The 22,500-nt window shown below is 40.0% G+C and overlaps 1 protein-coding gene across 3 annotated transcripts in view; it reads left to right on the forward strand.

Moving 5' to 3' along the window:
* LOC135110940 (neuropeptide F receptor-like) overlaps positions 1-22,500 on the forward strand; it is a 164,418-nt gene that overhangs the window by 1,007 nt on the left and 140,911 nt on the right. The window lies entirely within an intron of this gene.

A 22,500-nucleotide genomic window follows, 5' to 3' on the forward strand; every position in this document is an offset into this window, starting at 1 on the left:
AGCTGACAGTCACTCCATCATTATACAAATTCACGCTTCTAGTTAATTCCTAATATCATCCTTCCCTTTTCTCTCTTACGCCCACTTGGCTTTCCTACGTAATGTAACGAAAGAGAGAGAGAGAGAGAGAGAGAGAGAGAGAGAGAGAGAGAGAGAGAGAGAGAGAGAGAGAGAGAGAGAGAGAGAGAGAGAGAGAGAGAGAGAGAGAGAGAGAGACGCACATGCACACACAATTAGGCTGACAAACTAACATGTACGAAGACTAACAGAGAAGCAAACAAGCAAAATACACACACACACACACACACACACACACACACACAGAGAGAGAGAGAGAGAGAGAGAGAGAGAGAGAGAGAGAGAGAGAGAGAGAGAGAGAGAGAGAGAGAGAGAGAGAGAGAGAGAGAGAGAGAGAGAGTGAGAGAGAGAGAGAGAGAGAGAGAGAGAGAGAGAGAGCAAAAAATGCAACACAAAACGTTATATGTTGGTGAGGATAACTTTGTTGCGGCAATTTTTACGCTGGAAATTGAATCCAACGAAATAAAGAAAGGAAAAAAATTATATAAAAAAAAAAATAGTGACTTTACGTGGAACTGGACAAACGTTTTTCTCTTCAATGGGTATAGAAAAAAAGAAAAAAAAAAGAGAAAAAAAAAAAACAGTGACAGTTGGAGTACAAACGGCAGTGGCTCAGTTTATCAGGAAGGTCAGAAATGCGCACCATAATTTTAATGACAAAAGCTACGCCGTTCCTTGGTAACACTTCGTCGTCTCTCGCGTGATGGGGAGGCGAGCAGTGTAACAGGTGAAAACAATCATACTCTAAGTTTTACATCATTGCTGCAGCGTCCCGTCATCAGTCAATCAATTTATGCTAATTCGAGCCTTGCAGTAACTGTTGCGTTTGGTACACGCCATCATCACCTCTCATGTCGCACACAAGGACACTCTGGGAATGGTGAGGGGAAGTAAACTCAACTTTTACAAAAATTTTACGGCGTTGTTAATACATCCGTTCCCATTCCAGTCTTTCAGATTCAACGGGCGGAAATGGAACATGCGAGTTAATGCAGGTAGTGGAACTTGTGATGTAGGCGTTTTTTTTTTTTATTTCACAAACTAAAAGCAGAGTATAACAGAAAGCTTATTAATCCTTTACGTAAGAACTAAAGAGAAGCTGCACAAGATTATGTGTACACGTGGGAGTACTTACAAGTATATCCACCTGTCATCCTTTCCATAAATCTTTCCAGTCATTCCTTCCTGTTGACTCTGCACTAATAATCTGGCTGCTGAGTCTGATCCAGTCATCAAGTACCAGTTCCCTTCAACTCCACTTTTTTAAATCTAACTTCATTGAACTTGAATTCGTTGCTTCATATCCTATCTAGCTTCTGACTACTGTGGCTTCTCCAGTTACTTAATAAAATTGTTTGGTGTCATTTTAGAATGTAATTTAGAAATGCAATGACTACTAAATGAATAATAATGATAATAGTTTTAGTGCCTGCAATTTCATTTTTGTTCAGTAAATTCATGTTTGGTTATTCACGTAAAATAACAGTTGTTAAAACGTTATAGTCGTCAAAGGACCAATTGTGTTTTTGTTTTCTCTCTGAAATCATAGGGTTGTTGTTGTTGTTGTTGTGTAGTTGTAGTATAAGTAATAGTAGTAGTTGCTGTTGTTGTTGTTGTTGATGTTGATGTTGATGTTGTTGTTGTTGTTGTTGTTCCTCTTGATGTTGACATTGTTATTTTTGGTGTCGCAATAATTGTAATTTCATATTATTGCTGCTCTTTGTTGCTGCTGTTTCATTTATTTCCACAGTTTTATATGAAAAAAAAAACAAAAAAAAAGTGAACGAGAGGACTGACATTTTCAACTCGCAATGAGACGAACACACACACACACACACACACACACACACACACACACACACACACACACACACACCCACACACACATTATCCTGCACATCATTACATATTAACACTACTCTCATAATCACCTAATGCACTTCTAGGAACACATCCTGCATGTGAGGCATCTCTATTCCCTCTCCGCAATCCTCTCTTCTGAAACTGGCACACCGCTGGCACACATACACAGACTTCCAGCCGGGATAGAATAACTAATGCAAACAGATTAATCACGCACCTCGTCACACATCAACGGACATCAAACGCGTCTGGTGTCTCACGTAATGAAAGGGCGATATAAGGGCACACCTGTTCTTCCTTCTCCTCCTTTTCATAGTCCTCCTTCAGTCCTCCTCCTCCTTCTCTCAGAACAAGGAGGCTCATGATTTTGTGATACATAATAAGTGGTGCCTCTTTTGTCTCCCAAGTTCCCTATAGTGTTTGAAGTCGGTCACGATGCGCTTTGATGAAAGGTGTCCCGGCTTACAAAATGCTCCGGGAGGTTTTGTACTTACGTTGCTCACTTGCCGGACTATCGCGAACTGATCAGGAATATGAGTCATAGTCTTAAATGGTCCAGGCTTTCATTAGGAGCGTTTTCTAGGGTCGTGAAGATGATTAGGCGGTTCTCACGACATTTTCTTTCAGTTGGTAGTGCAGGAGCTTTATTAAACTGTTACTAGAACTTCAAAACGTCCTTGAAAATCTCGATAACTTCACCTACAGCCTGTTTAGATTAGTTGGGGTAAGACGCCGTAAGGTTCAAGAATAGTCGTAGATCTAGAACTTTGAGATGAAAAAAAAAAATAAAAAAAATAGATAAATGAATAAATAAATAAAAATAAATAGAAACTTATTCACTGATGCGTCCGAGCAGAGTAAAAAAAAAATAAGTAGTATATAAAATAACATACATTCACCTATACATATATAAATAGCAAAGAACGTTTCATCTTCCTTTCAATACCATTTTCCTCAAATACGTATCATTAAAACACTCATGAGGCAATAAGTAAAACTACATTCCTTCCTCCCTACAAAACACCTTCTTCAAACAACAATTAAACACTCATAAACTAATAAATACATATATGACAAAAGAAAACTCCTTATTCAAATCAAACACCATCTGAAACAATTATATACCATTGGAGTCTCTACAGAGCGATAAGTTAACATCCACAAACTTCGGAGCAAGCGATGGTTGGGAGGATTCTCGGATTGGTCCATTATAGTCACTGAACCGAACCACACAGCGCGGCCTTAACCCCCCTTGGGATCAATACCTGCTGTGGCTATCGTCCCTCCACAGCGGCGAGGACCGGAGGCAGGGTATAGCAGGGGGGGGACGCAACAAACCCAGACTCCTCTTCCCCTCAAGACAGACAATAACAGGGGAAGAAGGAGTCAGGATTGCCCGATTGCCCTCCCGCAGCTCACTCTCCGGCTCCTTCAAGGGTGGCAGGCGAGAATAGCTTCCTTGCCTCCCTCCCCGCCGCCAGACTCGCGCTCTCCGTTCCTGAATCAAGGCGCGCGGTGATATAATATGAACGTCTCGATAACGTTCACTGCGAGCTGTCTTGTGTGACAACGCTGAATGTAGTGGATGTGTTCATGGTTTATTTAGGTGTATTACAACTTGCCTATTCGCGATGTCTGTGATGTCAACTTACCGTGAACAACACAGGGAATTACTGAAAGATTAAATGACACTTTTGCGGGCAGTTACCATGAAGAACACGGGAAACTTATAAGTGATTCTAATGACACTTACGTAATCAGTCATCGAGAAGAACATAGGGAATTTCTGAGAGACTCTAACGACAGTCATATAATCAGTTATCGTGAAGGGCACTGAGACTTTTGTAAGATTCCGTTTGTGTTGTGTATAGTACGCATCTGGTCACTTTTAATCTTGTATAATAATGCGTATTGATGATACAGCGATAGTTCTTTCAGATACACAACTTTCCCACTGACCCTGCTTACCGCAAGAATGCAAAGGCTGCTTCTGAATCACCACTTTTACTGTATATCACGTGAATAAATCATTAAATCATTGTATGTATAAGAGAAATGTCGTGGACCAAGATGTAGCATGGCTTTGGTATATAAAGGCTACTGGAAAACTCACAAACATTTCGAAATTTCAATTAATAGATACTAATTATTTACATTTCCAACTAGTCAAAATTTATCACTCGCATTCAATTTCATTTCGTTCAAAGTTATTTGGTGTTATTTTATATGTCTTCAGCATATTTATTGATCATCGTAATCATCGTGCAAGAACACAGACCATATCAAATTCATAAACATAACTAATATTCAGTCAACGCAATTAATGTTCAGTTAGAAAAACACACATGATATCAGCATCACATCAATTACCATAAACATTCCATAATTAAGTAAATCTTCTTACACCATACAAGCCTATCATACCAAACATAAAACATCAAATAAACATCCTATTCCTTTAATAAGATACTTGATTTCTAGACTGTATTACGCTTTCAGGTTCCATTTACTTTTGAGTTATTCCGTCCATCTCGAACCCTCTCCGGTCAGGCCCTCTGGAACCTCTGCTTCTGTGTCTGCTACTGTCTGGTACTCTCTGTCACTCTGTTCATGTGCAATCGTTTGGGCCTGCCTATTTCCTTCAGAAAATTATCTTTATTTTCACAACATTTTACAAATCTACCATTCACTTTTCTCATTTACGCATATGATCCACCCACAGGCGTTTTACTTGATACAGAACGCCAGTCAGGGTAAAGGGACAGATTGGAGGCGGAGCTTAAGTGGGTATGGGTATGTTTCTATTGGCTGACCTCCTCCCGGTGCCTCACGTCTCTTATCCGGTTTACTTTACCTTTGTAATCAATATCTCTGCCTTTTTCCCTCACATCACTACTGTTAATCCCCTTTTGACCTAAGCTGCCTTCCCAAGAGGTTTATGGCTTTCATCCAGTTTTGTGCTATGTGGGTGTTTGTGTTTTCTCGGCTCCTTCCATATCAAGTGCTAATTACCTTAATTTAATGGGTGGGATGACCACTTGTTTTCTAACTACTTTCATCCGTCTTCTCCATTGCTTCTTTCTTCTTACCTATGCTATCTTCTCTTCTTTCTTCTTCCTTATTTTGTCTTCTTCCTTCTTTTCTTCTTCCTTATTTTGTCTTCTTTCTTCTTTTCTTTTTTCTTTTTCTTCTTTCTTGACAATACAATATATACTGTGGCGTGGGGTCACCACAGAAAATAGCATACGAAAACACAAGAATATAAGTGGATGGTAAAAACCTTCTGACCACTTAGAACTTAAAATCAATTATTTTTTACCAATGTCCTCCTCGAACTGCTTGATTGGATTGGAAACCGGCCAGCCATCTTCTTACTTTAAGGCTGTAGATTCAATTACGAGCAGAGACACATCGCTTAATTGCAACTAACGTAAATACTAGAACCGGGAAGGTTGAACTACACACCTGCGAATTGCCTGTCACAATTATTTTTCGTTAAGTAGAATCCCTCCCCCCACCCTCTCTCTCTCTCTCTCTCTCTCTCTCTCTCTCTCTCTCTCTCTCTCTCTCTCTCTCTCTCTCTCTCTCTCTCTGTTTCTACTATCTTCTTCACGTGGATATATCTAAGCCAATGTGTACTGACAGTCTCACACTCCATAAAGCAGTTGCCATCTCAGCAGCCTCTTATAAAACAAAGCTTGACGCTGAACATCTCAGGGAAGAGTGGCTCCGTCTTATTCCCTTCGTCCTCCGCGTCGGGTTCCTTATTCGCTCCTCGCATTATCAAAATCGTTCCGCCAGATGCCCGTGCTAGACTCCAAGATCTCCCGTTCGCTACTCTGAGCTCTTAAAGGTGAGGAGGGCTCGTAAGTCTGTGACGTTTCCTTTCCTCCTTTCTCCTCCTTTTCTTTCCTTAGTTCGTATTGTTACACTCTTGGCTCTCTCATCAACAGTGTTTTCAAGGACCACGGTGCATTTCAAGTTGCTTTTTCGTGTGTTAATTAGTGATGCAGAATTCTTGTTGGATTATCACTGGTATCAATAGAAGATAATTAAGAGCGATGCTTTCCACACTTTCTCTATATATATCCCGTTAACTGCAGGAGATAAAACAACGAAATGTTTAGAAATGCAGAGCGTTGCCTTTTTCTTGTTTCCAGCGCGTTGGTATGTTAGATAATGAAGCCTCAGGGAGCAACAACTACGTTAATTTTACAAGAAAAGGAGCTGAGGGCTTACGTAACAACTCCCAAGTGATCCCTTTCTTGTTTTTACTATCTTTTCTCTTTTTCATCTCCGTAAAATCGAAGCTAACTTTTGTACTTACCTGCTTTTCCAGTAAGTGTTGACTGGGGAGGAATATATTTTACTGTGTACTTCGTTTACTTTTTTTTCTCTTCAGCATCGCCCGCCGTCATTTTCTCGTCCAGTGGTTCCTTTTTTTCTGGTCGCTAACCACATTTTTTACATGACCCTTATCAGTGGCCCCATCCATAACCCGTGAATACAGTGGCTGTCTGTACTCCTATACCCATTAGGTCCATATAAAAACCACTCTATCATGTTACTGATTCTAAATATTTTTTTTCTTTTGTTGCGTATTAAGTAAAGGAATTTGTATATTTCTTTTACTGAAGTTCATATACTGCAAGAAAGTAATGTAAGTCACATAGAAAAAAAATGTATACCTGGAGAGTAATTAAAAACCGCATAATTAAAAAAAAGCTGCATGAAGTTCAGTGTGGCGCGGTCTGTGCCTCAGTTTATGGCTCTCTACATTCTGCTATACAGTCACCCTGGGGTCCATCACCTCAAACTTGGGAACCTCTAGAGACGACCTGATTCGAATCTCACATTTCAAGGAGAGAAGCCACAGAACGCCAAACTTTTGATCTTTTTATAGTGTCTGAACGGTTCATGGCAAACCTTGCGTCATTCATTACCTCCAAAAACTCCTTCTTATAAAAGCTTCTTCATATAAAACCTTGCGTTGTTCAGTGCATCGAAAAACTAGATATCTTCACCCACCCACGAAAAACTAGATATCTTCACTCGGGATAACTTACCAGACAATTATCCCTCCTCCCTCAGATACAATTATTGTGTTGTTCAGTGCTTTGAAACTGAATTCCTTCCTACTCCCTTGTAATTTATCTTTCACTGTAACTCCACTCTCTCTCTCTCTCTCTCTCTCTCTCTCTCTCTCTCTCTCTCTCTCTCTCTCTCTCTCTCTCTCTCTCTCTCAAACACACACATACATACACAAATCACATTGCACAAACAAATGACTCGGACAGTGCAAAATAACATTTTGAACTGCATGAAAACTATTTTTTCTCTCTTTCCCCATCTCATTAGTTAACAATGATGCTTCCTAATTAGCCGGCAACGAGGCAGCACAACACTCGCATCCGTTGTCGCGGTGAATAATGACTAAGTGTTGTGATGAGAGCTGACCACGTTACTTTTTTTCTGTTTGTTTGTGCAGCCTATGGAGAGACTAAATGAAGCAGCTTTGACTCATAATGATTCTAAGTAATGCCAAGGGTTCGCTGGCACGTTGCAATGCGAGGTCACTAATTGTACGATACCGGCAATATGTGATATCAAGGATTTCAAAACAGTAAGAGGAATAATGTAAATTTAAAGTTGGTGATCTGAAAAGGATAAATAAAATAATGATGGCAAAGTTAGATATGAAAAAAAAAGGAGGCAGGAGAAAACTGGTTCACAAATAGAGAGGTGGATGACTCAGGCAGACTCTCGGAATGGAACTGAATAGAATCACGTCATTAGTGCCAGGTCAACAGGAAAATTTAAAAGAAAATTAAATGTATGAATAGGGATGATGTGTGGGGTATGCATTATTTTATAAAAGAACTGTCATGTATAGACCTACTGGCTTCTTGGAACTCCCCTTATGTTGTTATGTTCTTATGTCCTTACAATAATAATAAAGAAAAAAAATCAAATAAAAAAGAAACATTACTATGTCTTATGAATGAAAGTTACTGTTTTGGGATAATATCGTGGCAGATCTGTATAGGGTAATACATACTGTTTGAATAAAGAACAAGATAATACAATTGAGTCTGCTGGTTGACCTACATGCAGCAGTTCCGGTATATATATATATATATATATATATATATATATATATATATATATATATATATATATATATATATATATATATATATATATATATATATATATATATATATAAAAGCAAACAAACATACACATCTATTGTTTTAAACTCCCTATTGTTCGGCACAAGCTGATTCAATTACCGAGTTTAGTCTAGCCATTCATCACTCTATTTGGGAACCATTTTCTTCCTATTTACCTTTTTCAATTTAACTTTACCGATTTTGAACGTTTTATCCTAATTGCTAACCTTCAAGTCATACTTCCTACTGCCCTCATCCACTTCAGAACCAAATTCCGTATGAAGGAGTAGAGCTTGGAAAAATTAATAAGTTCAGTGGAAGCGGGCGGAGGAGACTGGTAAAGCTGAGCGTCTGCACATGAAAGGGATAAGCTGAGGACAAAGAAGATGTAGGAGGAGTTCACAAAGCAGCGTGGGACTCCATCAGATCTCATTTAGGCTCGAAATAGATCATACGAACGTGTCCGAGAATTGTTATTGACACTTTAAACACTTGAATCGTAGGCTTTGTTCTCACGCCTGAGCTTCGTGAGCCTTAATTGGCTTTTTCGTTTACCTTCTCAAAAGGGTTAGCTCAGAAGAATGGGCTCTCAATCGCCACTCAGGCTTACAAATACTGAAAATTTATTTTCGGTTTAAAATTCCAGCATTGGACATCTGCTCTTAGTTTATGATGCAGATATTAAACGTTTTCATTCAGTCTATGATGGCAATATTAAACATTTGCTTTCAGTCTACCACACGAATATCAAACATTTACTTTTAGTCTATGATACAAATATTTAACATACAGCATTCTAACACTCGTGCGCATATTTGAAGTGTTGCAGTATCACAGGCGCCCTTTCCATTAACATCCCAATAACTCAACTCGCTACCACCAACACGAATGCATCACAAAGGAAACAGAATCAGGACGCATCCAGGCAGCACGAAACCCTTGCACCTCCTCTCCTCACAACCCTTGCAACCAGGTTACCATCAGGAGGCGTGGGAAGCGCTGCCTGCCGCCTCCTTCAGAGTGGAAAGGTGGAGAAGGATATCTAAAGGGCCGCATGTTCCTCCACCATATTCAGCTTCATTCATTTTCCCCAAAGCTCGCAACATGACTATTATTGTGAGAGAAGTGGACCGCGATAGCAAGGGTGAGCCAGTTTTCAGGGCACAACCTGCCAGTTCACCTGCAGCCACCCGTGTTCAAGTGAAATGAGTCCACGTATTAGCTGAAAGACCCATGAATATATTACCAAAGCAAACATACAAGCAAAACAGATACATGGCTAATGGTAGCGGTCACTACTGGCGGTACGGATCGATACCATGGTTATTTCCAAACTCCCATGGCCCCTGAATCTCGTGTTTCCTGACCTGTAACACAATGCTACCCGCGCACACAACACTCTGGGGACGAATTTTGCCTCAGTACGCATCAAACTTACAAGGGAAATGAAGGATAAAAAGGAGGCAGGAGCCGGATGACACCTCATTATATACTGACAAATTTATCTTTTTTCGTGGTACATTTGAGTACAGATTCGCAACAGGCCATGGAAATTCATTTACCTTCATCAGTTCATAAATGTCCAAAGCTTAATTATTCTCCCGGATAAAAAAAAAAAATAATGAATCTATATACTGTGACTGCAATTTCCATTAGTTCCAACACAATTTGCGAGAATAATGGTATGAAATGTAAACTATTAAACCTGAATTGTAAATCACTGTACAATCGATGAGTATTATTTTTTTTGGTGCAATAAGCGGATGACTCGGAAACACAGGAACAAAGCGATGGAAAATTATAAAGAAAATATTCCATCACGGTCACTTTTGACGCAATAGACACAACTGAACTTTATGAACACAGAGGGAACAACACTCACAACACTGGCAGACACTGGAACCTCACTGTTTCAGTTTTTCCTTCTTCCTATGACTTGAATTACTTCACAAGACGACTATCACGACATCTCTGGAGCTGAATGGACCACATTTTTTTAATATTTTCTTTGACGTTTTGAAAGTAGAAAGAAAACAGGCTTTCTTCTCAATGTTTATGGCCCTAGCCAGTCTCCTTAACACATAAAAGGCGTTAAAAGAGCAGTCTCGGTGCCCAGTGACTACAGGGGGTTTCTTTCATAAAAGCAACCATAAACACACTCATTCACTCATCAAATATACTTGAATAAGCACAAACATCCCATATACAGGAGGGATGCAAGAATTACATTATTCATTGAGACAAGCCCACAAAGTCTCCTTCAGGCCCATCACATCCTATACCCATTACACCTATAGTCTTCCCCAAGAAGTATTACTGAACCTCGCGACCCCAATATTTTGCACTCCTATTTATACAACCACTCTCTCTTATATTGCCAAAGTTTTCATCCTGCACACAGAAGAGCTTCGTTTGTGGGCGGCGGGGCTCGAGGCAATGATGTGGCAATGATCGTCAGCAATTTCAACATCTCCACGCGTAACAATGTAGCGGCATGGTCGTAAGTGTGAGTCCCCAGCGTCACACTAGCGCGCCGCCCCGCCTGATGGCCCACCTAACGACATTTCCTCAAAAAAGATGCCTCCCTTTCCCACACCATCCATTTCTTCCCCTCCCGCTGCCTCTCGTACCTACCAATTTTTAAAAAAACACCTTTATTCCCTTCCTCTCCCTTCTCATTATTTTCCGCGCCACCATCTCACGGCTCGCACATCATACAAAAAAGCACACTTCCATCCTCCCCTTCATCCATCATCTTCATCTGCTCACATAAGAATGCCGACCATCACTCCTCCCTTTCTTCTTTCCGCACTCTTCCCTTGGTACGTAGGGGAAAAAAAAAAAAATTATAGTGAAAAATTTACGACTTGCAAAGTATGTATGTGGCAAGGTTATGCATAGTTTTAGAGTCTGAAAGAATGAAAACTAGATAAAAAAGATCACTTGACAACTATCTCATCTAGTCTGCGAGAGAGTAGTTTTTTGCAGGTTTAGACCCGAGTAGAAGGGATAGGGATGATACATGATCGAGAACCCTGTGAACTTTTTGGTGGTAAGTGACACTGGTGTGAGTTTCGAGTGCCACTTTTTTGTTGAAGTTATGTTAGTTATTGTCTTGACACAAATGGAGTTTTTATCTCACGTGGAGCAAGTTTCCGAGTATGGATGGGTTGATAACACCACTAGCAATGAGTTAGTAGTCTTCACAGTAACATGGGCATTATTTTCTCATAAATAAACACACCTCTAATATCTTGACCCGTCCTTACTTGACCATACACTAACCTTCCGTTTCACAAATAGAGTTCACAAAAAGGGTGCAAATGATTGGAACAAACTTGGCAGGAAAGTCGGCAATGAACAAGCATTAGATAGTTCCAAGATGAGGGTTAATAAATCTATAGATGGTGACGACAAATGACAAGTTTTCAAGTGCTCAGGAATCACTTGTGGAGATTATATAATTTTTGGTCTTCTTTATTTAGTTTTTTTTCTCTCTCTTACACTTTCAGTTTACGTTTAAGTTCTGCTTTTCTTTATGTCACTTGTTTAGAACGTTAACTGGTGCCGGGGGAAAGGCTATGGAACAAAAGGCCGTTGCAGAACAAAACAACAAAGCGTTGGAAAACACGTTTGGCCGTTCGTTAAACAAATGTGTATGTGTCTGCGTGTATTCTGACATGTTTTCAGCGACAGATAGAAAATGCCACACACTCTTCCTGAAAAAAAAAAAAAAAAAGATAAAGAAAAAATTCTACAGCTTGTTCGTATTCGCCCGCTGTTGATTTTCATTTCGAGTAGCGACGAGGAAATATGTGTGTGTGTGTGTGTGTGTGTGTGTGTGTGTGTGTGTGTGTGTGTGTGTGTGTGTGTGTGTGTGTGTGTGTGTGTGTGTGTGTGTGTGTGGGTTCACAGTTACGTCTTGGTAAATTTGCATGTCTTGCAGGTCCCGCGTATCAAAGTTTCATGAAATTCCAGAGCAGTTAAAAAGTTGATCTCTTGAGCTTTGGATATACTATAACAACCAACAACAGTTACGAAACACAAGAGAAAAATTCACACTCACAAGCTTGTCGCCTCGCTCGTGTCCACCTCTCGCTCGCCGCCCACTCTGCCAGCCAGCCTGGTAAAGACAGAAAATCGTAAAAGAATTCTGGATTGCAATTATAAGCTTAAATTGAAGAGACAACAGCTGCACAGTATCATACAAGTCCATCATGAATCATTAGTGCCACTCAATTTGGTCGAGAAAGAAAAGAAAAAAAAATGTAGATAAAACAAAAAAAATGACACGATAGCGACTAGGCGAGAAAAAGTAATTTACAAGTTACTCGTAACTAATGTATATAATCCTACACACTGCATACCTGTCAGTGAATGAAGTTTGCAAAAAAAAAAAAAAAAAAAAAACAAGAAAAAAAAAAAAAAAGGAAGTGACCTCACATCCTAATGTTTTGCCACCGTGAAATAACCAGCAAGACGCCGCTAACCAGGAACCAATATTTTCTATCCTCTGTACCCTGAGGCAGTGAAGCTGATGTCCTCCCTGTCATACTTTACGCCACGGACAGGAAAACATTGACTCTGACATGACTGCTTTAGGGTACAAAGAACGGAGCCTCCGGGACCTCAAAACAGCCAACCTTAATTACGCTAATAAACGTGTTAATCTCCTGACGACAAGTAAATATGGAAGTTTGCCTATCCCTGCCTAATAACAGCATTGTAATGGAAGCGAGGCAGAAGAGACAGGGAACCGGGAACAGCTGAGAAGAGATCCGCCTGCCTGTCTTCTTTTATTCTCTCATTCATTTGTTTTTTCAGCAGTGCGACTTTTGATTTTTTGTTAGTTTCTGTAGCCTCTCCCCCTGTCCATCCCCCTGCCATGCCTTCTCCCTCCCTCACTTTATCCTTCCATTTTTCTTTTCCTCATAAGTTTTCTATCTTTTATTTTTTTTTAGTGGCTTAGTGGTATCTTTATTCTCTCTCTCTCTCTCTCTCTCTCTCTCTCTCTCTCTCTCTCTCTCTCTCTCTCTCTCTCTCTCTCTCTCTCTCTCTCTCTCTCTCTCGTTGTTTACATACTTAATTGCTTCTATTCTCTCTTTCCTTTCTTCCTTTAAAACTTTTGATTCAATGAACACTGTGTGTGTGTGTGTGTGTGTGTGTGTGTGTGTGTGTGTGTGTCTGGATATAAGGAAAAGGTCTTTCTCACATCCTTTCTACCACCTGTATTTATTCATTAATTCTGAATAGTGTATCTCATTACCAATGCATGGAAGCGTTGCTTGGAGGAACATTCTTTAAAAGTCTAGATAGCTGTCTAGAAGTTTTTATTGACGCTCTTCTTTTAATGATGATTTTGAAATTAGTTTTATTATTATTATCATTATTATTATTATTATTTTTATTATTATTATCATCATCATTATTATTATTATTATTATTATTATTATTATTATTATTATCATTATTATTATTATTATTATTATCATCATCATCATCCTTAAGCACTGAAAGCCACAAAGCTCCGTCTAGTGCTTGAGGAATAGAGGCAGATACACATGCATTCTTTCATTTTACTTGTGCACTATATGGATTTTCGTTAACGTTATTATCATTGTTCTTCTTTCTTTCTTTATTTATTTCTTCCTTAGTTGTTATTGTTGTTGTTGTTGTTGTTATTTTCATCTTGTTCTTCTTGTTCTTGTTCTTTTCTACACCGTCTCCACCTTCTCCTTTTCGTTCTCCTCGTTCTACCCCTCCTCCTACTTCTCTTGCTTCTGCGCCACCACCATCATCACCAACTCCTCCTCCTCATAATCACCACCACCACCACCACCACCACCACCGTTGTTGATACAGAAGAAAGGGAAGTCCTGGCAAGGATGGAGTAATATCATTATGTCTTGGGGAGTAAAGGTTTCCCCACGGAGCCACTGCTTCTATTAATACTACTACAGCATACGCAGGGGGAAAAGGAAAAGAGATAAAACAAACATGAAAAAAAAAAAACATTACGACTGATGCTTCCGAAAATTTTAAGGTTAATGGATTAAATGACTTGTAAACTTTTAGCGAGCCGTACCCTGCTTCTCTACGTAAATTATTAAATGTAGGTTAAGTAAACATAGTTAACGACGGTTCAGCAAGAAATCCTCTCTTTGTAATGATTATTTCATGATATTATATCAGTGAATTTAAAGCGATGACTTAGTTCTTGTCTGTTTGTCTTACCTTCGTTGTCGTCTCTCTCTCTCTCTCTCTCTCTCTCTCTCTCTCTCTCTCTCTCTCTCTCTCTCTCTCTCTCTCTCTCTCTCTCTCTCTCCCTGGGACGTTTCTTATAAGCTTTTCATAATGTAGACATTTCCAAAGAGCTTTCTCTCTCTCTCTCTCTCTCTCTGGGGCCTTTCATACAATATTTTAATAATGTAGACATTTCTAGAGTTACATGAATTTCAGTTAAGAGTCTGAGTAATCATCTATAATGAAGAAAAAAAAAAAAAACCTCATTCTATGCTGCTTAAAAGTGAACTCACTAAAACGAAGAAAAAAAGTAACCGCATTCTAAGCTGCTTAAAAGTGAACTCACAAAAACGAAGAAAAAAAGTAACCTCATTCTATGCTGCTTAAAAGTGAACTCACTAAAACGAATATTTAACTTCAGAAAATTAATAGTCTTAGCTAACTTTATAGTGACCTTCAGAATAATTACGTTATCGAATTTTTTGCACCACGGCGGCTCAGTTTCCCGCGTCTATCTCAAGAATACTGGTGAGGTGCTTTAATTCTGCTACCTACTCCCTAAGCATCTGGCGCGCGCGCGCACACACACACACACATATACACACACACACACACACACACACACACACACACACACACACACACAACGCACCCGTCTGATGCTCCCTGGATGACACCCCGCATTAAAAGACTCATGCGTCAGCGGACCTGGGCGTTCCACTCCTGCCCGGTCCTTTACAGGAAACTAAGAAACAGAGTAATCAGGGAGATTAAGGCTGCAAAGGCAAACTATTACCCAGACAAGATACACCACCTCAAGCTGACCAACAATAGACAGTGGTACGCTAAGATCAAAGCTTTGTGTGGTCTACAAAAGCACACTTCGTCTCTTCCTTGCACCTCACACCTTCCTGCTACTCTCGCGGCTCAGGAGATGAACGATCACTTTGCTGCTATCTGTCAAACCTTTCCTCCCCTCCACACCACTCTGCTTCCTGCCTATCTTCCGGCCCCCTCTCATCCCCCCAGTGTCCAGGCGGTGGATGTTTTTAAGAGAATACTCAAATTCAAACCAAGATCCACCACACCCACTGACCTTCCTATAAAAATATACAAGGAATTTGCTGTAGAGCTAGCAACACCGCTATGCTCAATAATAAACGCTTCACTCTCCCAACACTCTTGCCCCGAGGACTGGAAGACATCTTACGTCACCCCCATCCCCAAAACCTCCAGTCCACAGTCACTCAATGACCTCAGACCAGTCTCTATCACCCCCATCCCTAGCCTTATTTGTGAAGATTTTGTATATGACTGGGCCTACACCAAAATCTGTAATACCGTGGATATCAGACAGTTTGGAAATATTAAAGCCACCTCCACCTCCCATTACCTGACCAGCTTCCTTGAATTCATCCACAGCCACCTGGACAAGCGAAACACCTCTCTAGCTGTTGCTTTTGTGGACTTCAAAAAGGCTTTTGATCTTGTTGATCACACTGTTGTCATCAGCAAGGCAGTGAGTCTGGGTCTCCCTCCTAACCTGGTAGCGTGGCTAGCCGACTTCCTCACAGGGAGGCGTCAGGCCGTTCGCTATCAGGGCTCTGTCTCTACTTTCCAACAGCTGACTTGTGGGGTCCCCCAGGGGACCAAGATGGGTCCTCTATGCTTCCTCCTCCTCATTAACGACGCCCTCACTGACACCCCCCATCGCTGGAAGTATGTGGATGACTGCACCGTGGGCGTCCCAGTTTCCACCAAGAACCCGGACTACTCACCACTGCAAGCGATCCTGGAGCGGCTGCAGACGTGGACGGAGGAGAGCAGGATGACCATCAACCACAACAAAACTGTGGTGATGCATTTCTGTACCTCCTCTGTACCAGTGCCCCCTCCCCAGCTCTCAGTGGGCCCTCACCCCCTCCAGGTGGTCCGATGTGCCAAGCTCCTCGGAGTCACGGTGGACGACCAGCTGACCTGGAAGCAGCATGTCGCCAGCACCATAAGATCAGCTACCTACAGACTGTACATGCTTCGCAGACTCAGGTCGCTGGGGACGCCGACAGATGAGTTAAGGGGGGTGTATCTTACTTTCATCCTCCCCAAACTCATGTACGCCTCCCCAGCGTGGTCCTCCTCCCTCACGCAAACTCAACAGCTACAGTTGGAGAGTGTGCAGAAAAGGGCGTGCAGGGTCATCCCTGGCCCTGCATACACCACCTATGAAGAAGCCCTGAACACCCTGAGGCTGTCCAGACTATCCACCAGGTACCGTGAGGCTCTGGAGAAGTTTGGAAGGGGACTTCTGAATCATCCACATCTCAGAAACATGCTGCCGCCTGACGCGCCTCGCCCGGTCCGTGCCACCAGACACCACAATAAGATAACGCCCCTAAAGGCGCCACGTACGGACCGGTACAGACTCAGTGCGATTCCCACCATGGTGCGAGCCATCAATCAATAGTCCCTTCTAGATTTGACTTACCTTTAGGATTAATGTCAAGTATTTCCCCACCCCCAATGTACATTTTCAGTTTGTTGACTGCCTAAAGAATAAACCGTTTATTATTATTATTATTATTATCATTATTATTACACACACACACACATAAACACACACACACACACAGGAACAAACGCACACACACGCGCGCGCGCACACACGCACACAAATACACACACACACACACACACACACACACACACACACACACACACACACACACACACACACACACACACACACACACACACACACACACACACACGAACAAACGCGCGCACACACACACACACACACACACACACACACACACACACACACACACACGCACGAACAAACGCACACACGCGCTCGCACACACACACACACACACACACACACACACACACACACACACACACACACACACACACACACACACACACACACACACACACACACACACACGAACAAACGTGTGTGTGTGTGTGTGTGTGTGTGTGTGTGTGTGTGTGTGTGTGTGTGTGTGTGTGTGTGTGTGTGTGTGTGTGTGTGTTTGCGTGCGTGCGTGCGTGCGTGCGTGCGTGCGTGTGTGTGTGTGTGTGTGTGTGTGTGCGTGCGTGTGTGTGTGTGTGCGTGCGTGTGTGTGTGTGTGTGTGTGAGTGTGAGTGTCTACCGTTGACAGAAAATCTCATTTAGTTGTCACCCCACGGACGTCGACCTTCTTGCTGCCTACTCATGCGGCGATATTACTCGTAGGAGAAATCCCAGACGTTTTTACTTATTTCTGGATATTAAAATAATCCCTTGAGCGCCGACGTCACCGCCCACGGCAAAGAAGATACGCCACTGGATTTGCGGATTGGCGTACGTACGTTGACCATATTCGTTACAGAGCCTTTTCCCCGTGGACTGTCGCACTGGCTGTATTCAAGCTTAATGTCTTTGCTTTTGATCTGTCCCTCTGATATCTGTTTATTCTTAAATGGGGTGGTTGGTAAGTGGCTGTCAGGCTGTCAGTGTAGAGTCAATGGGAAGGTTTAGAGATGATTATCCCTTGTTCGGTTCTTCTGATGTCTGCTTATTCCGAAGACAAGTAGTTACTGTCGTACGGTTTTCAACTTGAGTGGTAGATAAGTGGCATGGACTCAGTAATAGGGTGATCACGTTGTCTGTGCCGTATTAACAGAAAGTTTTTGAAATGTTAGGATTTATGAATAAAGGTAATATGTGAATATATGTTGGAATGTTTTATAAACGGACTGCATTATGTTCTTATGTTCTTATTTTCGTAGTCTTGCACATGGATATACATCATTACCACCAGTGGAGGTTGCACAGACAACAGCGCGCTAACCAGCATCCTTACGCGGAAGATTGAGAGGTTGTGGATAGTTTGCGCGGATGGAGAAGGCAGTGATCAAAGGACGCGTTTGACAGGATGACTCAAATATGACTCCCTGGAAAGCATTATACCCTACACCATCACAAGATAATCACGTTATCTCAGCAACACTTCTCCCCTCACATCACACATTTGAACTAAAGTAGTCTACAGTGAGGACCCTTCCCTCTAGTTAATTTTTCTTCAAGAGAACCGAAACAGGAGACTTGCTTGCTATTTTTATATGAAGGAAGAATAAACTGCTGGAGGAAAACGGCTAAGACTTCAAGCAGTAGAGGAATCAGCGTCTTGTGTATGACAGAGCAATTCAACGAAGCCACTGATAGACTGCTTATCCGTGGAGTTCGCTACCGTCAGCTCGCCACTAATGCCAAGTTGCGAGTTCATGAGGGAATTGTCTGGAACGACCCACTGAGCGAATGTCAAGTGAGGCGAGATCAGCGTGATATTCTGCCAGAGAGGAGTGTTGGAATGTTTCTGGCGATATTTACTGGTGGTATAACTCAAGAAAGTGATGGTGGTTAAGTGTTTCCTTAAGAAGTAATAGTTGTGGTGATGGTAGTGATGGTGGTGATGGTGGTGATGGTGGTAGTTGTGGTGTTGGTGGTGGTGGTGGTGATTGTAGTAGTAGTAGTAGTAGTAGTAGTAGTAGTGGTGGTGGTGGTGGTGGTAACAACAGCAGCAGCAGCAGCAACAGAAGTAATAGTAGTAGCAAAAGTAGTAACAACTGAAGAGATAAGATAGCAACATAAATAACCAAGATGATACCAAACATTTCCATGAACCAAGTGTGCATCACCATCACTACCAACTATGATTCTACTAACACGGTAAAAAACGCCTACTGAACCTCGCCACTAATCACTGACGCCTTTAAGTTACCTCAACAAGCATACACTCTCCCTCCATCGTACTCTTTCTCTGCCCTCACCTCCATCACTTCTCACCCCATAATGAACCCACATAGAAGACTGCAACACTGCTTGACTGGGGACGACGAAGCAGCAACCACATCCTTTATGATATTCCCCTCTCGAAGTGAAGCGAAATAATGTAATCTTGAAAGGTTTTCTGGGAAGGTAAGATCAATTGCCCTGGAAGGAAGGAAGGAAGGCGCAGTATTGCTCCTTCTCCTCTTCTTCCTCCTCCTTCAACTCGTACACCACCGTCTTTCATGGTAGATTTTGTAAGTCGTTTTAAAGCTGAAGTAACCCACGATGACGATTTCTGATGCATTCCCTACTAATACGAGAGAGAGAGAGAGAGAGAGAGAGAGAGAGAGAGAGAGAGAGGAGAGAGAGAGAGAGAGAGAGAGATAAAATGGACCTTACAATCACAAATCGCACTTATTCACAACCTTAGGAGTAAAACGTCGGCATATAACCGGACTCTAATCGATCCAAATGGGGTTCACAATTTTCAGCGAGACGAGGAACCATGCAAGTACATTTCGGAATCAAGAGGGAACATTTTTTTGACTCGCTGCATTTTTTTTTTTTTTACTTTATTTCGCTCGTGGTTCCGATGAGTAAGACGAAACTGCGCCCTTCATTTTGCCGGCGGCCCAGCGTCACCTTAATGATCTGATGTTACTTCCCAAATAAGATAAAGAGAGAGAGAGAGAGAGAGAGAGAGAGAGAGAGAGAGAGAGAGAGAGAGAGAGAGAGAGAGAGAGAGAGAGAGAGAGAGAGAGAGAGAGAGAGAGAGAGAGAGAGAGAAAGGAGTCGAGGCACGAGGTACAGAACATGTTTTTATTTATTTTTTTCATTAACATCTAACCTGACCTGATATTCCCGTTTTTTCTCACCTTTCTTTTCCTTATTTCTTTTCTCAATTTTTTTTCGCCTTCGTTAATTCTCTTTTTTTTCCCATTTTTTTTAATTCTACTTTATACTACGATTTAATTTCTTCGTTCCTACTTTTCCTTTCTTATATTTTGTCTTGCCCCTTCTCGTTTAGTCATTCATATCTTCATTTATATTTTCATACTGCCTGATGCTATACTGCCTTTTGCTGACCTAGTGACTTGAATATTCAAATAGTATTTTCTCCGTTTTCTATTTAATCCTTGGTTCCTATTCATCTATATAAGTCCCACGGAATTCTATTACCTTCATTTTTAACGAAGTACTTCTTTTTATCCCTTCAGGGTAAGTATTTTTTCCTTCATTCGTCGTTTTTAAGCAGTACTTTTTTTTTTTTTTTTTTTATCCCTTCATGTAAGTATTTTCCCTTTCCTTGTGGAGTAAAACGCGTCCGTCAACTTGTCCGAAATGTTTCCTAGTTCTTCCCCAATGTTACGTATCACTGAACGCACAATTCCTTCCTTGGGTACACGAAGGTATACCCATTACATGCCTTTCCTTTTGATACCAGAGATGACACACACGCCGTCCATCTTATATGATTATGATTTTTTTTGATGTCCTTTGGTAATAAAAAGAAAATAAGAAATGTCACTTATTTCTCTCATACGTGCATTCTTTCCCGAGTGAAGTGACTTTTTTTTCTTCTTTTATTTTATATTGTAATTACGAGGATGAATGGCGTTTTTAATTTATTCGTTCTAGTCTTTCAGTCTGTTCGTTTGATTCTTTTCTCTTAGTCATGACTGTACTTGTTCATCTGCGTGGGTTTAGTGACTTCCTGTGGTTATAAATGTTATCATACCTTTCATTTATATTTTTAGGTCTTCCAGCATTGTTGCTTTCATTCCCTCTCCAGTATTAATAACAAGATCTGCTCGTCTTCCCTGAGAGCAGAGGATTGGCACTTCTTTTGTGTCAAGATTCTCATGCAATACCAGTGTATTTTTCTTGCTCTTTTTACGTATTCCAATATATTACCTCCATTCTTTTACGTTACTCATATCCATATCTATTTGCCTGTCCTGAGTTCAGTGACTTTACGCGTCTTTTGTGTTTAGATTCGCATGAATACTTTTCTTTCTTTATGAGCTATGTAATACGTTCCCTCCATTCATTTTTGTTATTCTGCCACAGGTTCTTTTCTGAATCCAGAGCACGACTCTTCTTTTGTTCTATATTTACATACATGTGCACAAACATTTTTTCTTTCCATGTGTTCATAAAACATGACGTCCTTATATATTTTTTCGTTATTGGCAACAGTCGAGCTTCATATTTGTTTTTTCTGTCATTGCCCATTTCGTTTTGCATGTTATCCTTCATCCTCACACGCGTAATAACCTGACTTTTATACATTCATATATTCCACACATTTTTCGCTGTTCCAACATATTATTTTCATCATGTTACGCGTTATACTTTCATTTCTCTATGGAACACATATATTACTTTTATATAAATAAATAAATAAATAAATAAATAAATAAATAAATAAATAAATAATAATATATATATATATATATATATATATATATATATATATATATATATATATATATATATATATATATATATATATATATATATATATTTATTTATTTATTTATTTATTTATTTATTTTTATCATGTTACGCGTTATACTTTCATTTCTCTATGGAACACATATATTACTTTTATATAAATAAATAAATAAATAAATATATATATATATATATATATATATATATATATATATATATATATACATATATATATATATATATATATATATATATATATATATATATATATATATATATATATATATATATATATATATATATATATATATATATTTATTTATTTATTTATTTATTTATTTATTTATTTATATAAAAGTAATATATGTGTTCCATAGAGAAATGAAAGTATAACGCGTAACATGATGAAAATAATATGTTGGAACAGCGAAAATGTGTGGAATATATGAATGTATAAAAGTCAGGTTATTACGCGTGTGAGGATGAAGGATAACATGCAAAACGTGATATATATATATATATATATATATATATATTATATATATATATATATATATATAATATATATATATATATATATATATATATATATATATATATATATCTATATATAATATATATATATATATATATAATATATATATATATATATATATATATATTGAATAATTTGACCTGCCTGAGTTGGCTCATTGGTTGGTTCATGCTCTATCGCTTGGGATCTTTATTATCAGAGGTTTTGGCGTCTTATCCCAATCACGTATAGCAGACTTAAGTGGAAAATACTAAGGGTTTTAGTGGTGCTTTCACAACTGTAGCATTAGTCTGACAAGGAGTCTGCATCATCATTCATCAGTTGGGAGAAAC

Source organism: Scylla paramamosain, chromosome 21 (assembly GCF_035594125.1).
Source record: "Scylla paramamosain isolate STU-SP2022 chromosome 21, ASM3559412v1, whole genome shotgun sequence".
Lineage (NCBI taxonomy): Eukaryota > Metazoa > Arthropoda > Malacostraca > Decapoda > Portunidae > Scylla > Scylla paramamosain.